Source organism: Lactuca virosa, chromosome 3 (genome assembly GCF_052849685.1).
Source record: "Lactuca virosa cultivar CGN04683 chromosome 3, Lactuca_virosa_CGN04683_v6, whole genome shotgun sequence".
Taxonomy (NCBI): Eukaryota; Viridiplantae; Streptophyta; class Magnoliopsida; order Asterales; family Asteraceae; genus Lactuca; species Lactuca virosa.
Window position 1 is genome coordinate 5,052,791 of NC_136428.1, and position 4,008 is coordinate 5,056,798.

The window sequence follows — 4,008 nt, forward strand, 5'->3', positions numbered from 1 at the left end:
AAGGCGCTACTTCAATTCAAGCGCAAGCCCCCTTCTATTGCATAACCTAAAAAATCTATAAACAAAGTACCAAAGTGGTTGCGGGAACGAGACGCTTTGGTTACCAGCGAATGCTTTCAAAGGCGACCAGCTTTCAATACTAGTTGTTACCTTACGCTGCCATTTTTCTAAGATGATTGAATAGCATGGTTGGGGGCTAAGATAACTCAAATGGGAGAGTCGTGTTATGGGTGACCTTATTGCATGGTTCAGATAGCACTTGTGTATGTGATGCAAGTGAACGTGTACGAAAAAGCAGTCGTAAAGTTTTGTTCTTCGTTCCGTCGTCGACCCTATCTATGTTTCTACGATGGCCCAAGAACACGCTTATTCTTCAGCCGTAGAGAGACTTTTGAATTGCGAGGTACCAGTACGAGCTCAATATATACGAGTGTTATTTCGTGAAATAACTCAAATTTCAAATCATTCACTTGATTTAACTACTCATGCTATGGATGTGGGAGCATCAACTCCGTTCCTATGGGCTTTTGAGGAGCGGGAAAAAATTGTTGGAATTCTATGAAAGAGTCTTGGGAGCCAGGATGCATGCCAGTTTCATACGACCAGGTGGAGTGGCACAAGATCTGCCTCTTGGCTTATGTCGAGATATTGATTCCTCCACACAACAATTTGCTTCTCGTATCGACAAATTAGAAGATATGTCAACCGGCAACCGTATCTGGAAACAACGATTAGTGGATATTGGTACTGTCACTGCACAGCAAGCAAAGGATTGGGGATTCAGTGGTGTAATGTTAAGAGGTCGTGTGACATGAAGACATTGATAGCAATATGGGGGAAGTTCCCATCAGGCAACAACGGTTCTGCCTGACCCTACTTAAGCATGCATATTATGTTAGTGAAGACTTGGTGTGAAGCCTTGGAGCTTACGTTAGAAGAGCAAAAGGCCGGGGGCTAGGGTGAGCTGAGGGGGGACAGCGTAAGTGAGCGAATGTGTGTAAGCCCAGTCAAACATAACTGTTCTAGGCGGGGTGGGCCGCCCACCTTCGAATGGTGTTGGTCCTACGGACTGTGAACGGATTCGCCTCTGGCCTCTGGGCACGTCAGAACCGCATGAGTTCACCGGGGTGGAGCACGGTCCGCCAAAATCGGTATAGGTTAGGTGCTATTGATGGAACATGGTAAGCCTATCTTTCTCCATATGGAAGTGCTGCGGACACATAGATATGTGGGTAGAGGAAGCCTCAAAAACCGAAGGCCGAGCTGTAGGTCACGTGACCTGCACCGAGTTGGTGGCTGACTGGGCTTTTGATTTGATGAAAGCAGAGAAGCTCGCCTTCTTGTTATCCAAAAGCAAAAGTAGGTCGAATCGGTCGGGCCCCTGCCCCGGAACGCCGAATGAAATAGGTGGCCGGGTTCTTTTTCTACGACCCTTTTTATATGGTAGGCCCAGACCCAGGACCCCTATCCCTTATGTTTAGGAGCGGGATCCGCCCAAGAACGGCCTTTTGGTGGTACGGAAGGCACGGACTCCGCGAACGTCCCTAGCCCCCTTTACTAATAAGGAAAAGAAAGCCTCAACCAGAACCACATTCCTTTTGCGTGCGGATGTAGCTAAGTGTCTGACTCTATTGGTCATAGTTTCCTGATGTTGCGGCCAGTGCTCGTTTGCGCGTGCGTGAACCAACCCAACAAACAAGGAAAGGATGCCTCTCGGGGCATCTAAGAATGATTCGAGCCGTATGAAGGGAAACTCTCACTTCGCGGGAACAACAAAAACCACCATCTCGCTCTTTCCTTTCTTCGGTGCTACCTTTTTCTTTCCAAGGGACGGGGTTGGAGTGTATAAGAACCTTTTTTTGAGTATGCCCGGGAACAACTCCTACGAAAATTCAGGAAAAAATGTTGGAACCTCACGGCTAAGGATAAGGTAATGGAATTGCTAGAGAAACTCATAGACCTAGGTGGGATAGGAGAATTGATAAAGGGAATAGAGATGATGATAGAGATCATACTGAGAAACAGAAAAATTCCGTACGGGTACAACTTTTATTTGAACGAAGTGAAAAAAATGCGATCTTTGTTGTCTAATAGAACAAAGACTAATACAATAATTGAGCTGGTCAAGATCAAATCTGTTTATCAAAGTGCTTCTCCGATTGCTCAAGATATCTCTTTTCAACCGAGGAACAAAACAAGATCATTTCGCTCCATTTTTAGTCAAATAGTGAAGGATATTCGATTAGTAATGAAAAAAGGGGTGGAGGGGATCCGTATATGTTGTTCAGGTCGATCAGAAGGTGCAGAAATAGCTAGAACTGAATGCGGAAATTATGGAAAAACATCTAGTAATGTATTTAACCAGAAAATAGATTATGCTCCTGCGGAAGTATCTACTCGTTACGGAATATCATGTGTCAAAGTGTGGAGATCACGCAAATCCCTCGCCCCTCATCAAACTAAATAACACTACTCTCATCCCTCGCCCGAGAGGCAGGAGAGACCTTGAGTCCAGGCCGTTGCATCACCCTCACCTCTGATTCGGTCAATAGAAAGACCAGCACAACTGCCAGTGCTAAGGTCTTTATCGGAGGGATGGAGATCACGCAACCGATCTCTTCAACAACGGCATGGTGGTTATTCATGGCCTTCAAGGTTTCATCTCTCCGCTCTCTACGTTTTCTTGCGACGTGGAGAGGATGACCTCGCTCTCATTCCCGTTCCATCCAGATCATCATTCTGGTCAACATATCCAGACTTCCGGCTCGGTGCAGCCCGCTATCATGCGCCTGATGCTCAGAGATGCCATGATCCGGCTCCGTAACAATGGCTTCAGCATCCTAGCCCTCGCTATGAAGGTGAAGTACGCCGAGCTTGTGACTCTTAACAATACAATATGACAGTCTTCGTCGTTGACGACCTTTCGATCTTCTCCGGTTCTCACTCTTATATCATATCAGCAATGTCAGGTTCCACATTGTGCCGAACCATTTCTTGTCGATCGCGGATCTGGAGAAGCTTCCGGTGGGGACTGCTCCGCCGACATTGGAACGAGGCAAATCGCTGCTTATCACAACCTCTGGTGCCGGTGGAGGTTTGACCTCGGCGCCGATGACGATGAACTATGTGAGGATTAAGGTGTCGGACGTCATCCGCAACGTCAAGATCGTGGTGCACAGTGTGTACTTGCCATTTCCACATATTAATCTGGTGGCTACGGCTTACGACAGTATCCTAGGAGGCTCAGAAGTCTCAGGAGGACATCAGACGATGGAAGGAACGTGTGCTGCTATGAATGGGCATGAGGTTGTGGTGAGTCCCCGATGCCTCAAGTCAAGCCCATGGTGGAGATCGAAGATCACCATGGCCTGTAATTAATCCTGAAAGTGTTGCTTTGGTGACACGTCTCCGTTTATTTGTTGTCTTTTTTGTGGTCAGTCAAAGACAGAAGAAAGGGGCCGAGGAAGGGGAAGCCCTTCGAGTACCAATCCGATCCATGTGCTGGCTTGGCATGGAAGGCTACCCGAAAAGTCTTTTTCGTGGCTTGTTTTAAGCTCAATGCTTAGGGCAGAGTTATGGCTTTACCCCTTCTTAATCTAGCATTGCTACCCTTCTTTGGGAACAGACCGACAGCCCACCACTGGAACTTGCTTTGCTCTCGTTCGGCTCACTCCTGCCTGTCTTCTTCCAACCATAGTTCATTTTAAGAAAGATCCTTCATTTCACTACAGTTGGAACCTCACTGACCTTCTCGGGCAGTTACTCTCAGCTTGGGTCTCCGCCAGCTTGACCTTTCCCTTCCCTCCCAAAGTTCGTCGGGCCAACGACAACCCGCGGCAATCATACCAGGACTAACGAGATCTCTCTCTCCCTCTTTTGTTGGTTGTTGACCAACGGAAAACAAGGGTGAAAGAAATGAGATTGTGTCAACAGGCCCCTCTTTCGGCGAAAAAAAGCCCGCTTCTCTTGGTCTTCGAGCTTGAATTCTTCAATCCACTGACATACATA

At 47.3% G+C, this 4,008-nt stretch overlaps 1 pseudogene; it reads left to right on the forward strand.

The window, feature by feature from the left end:
* Positions 1 to 1,706: 1,706 nt before the first annotated feature.
* LOC145163266 (uncharacterized) lies at positions 1,707 to 3,378 on the forward strand (annotated as a pseudogene).
* The last annotated feature ends 630 nt before the right edge of the window (positions 3,379 to 4,008 follow it).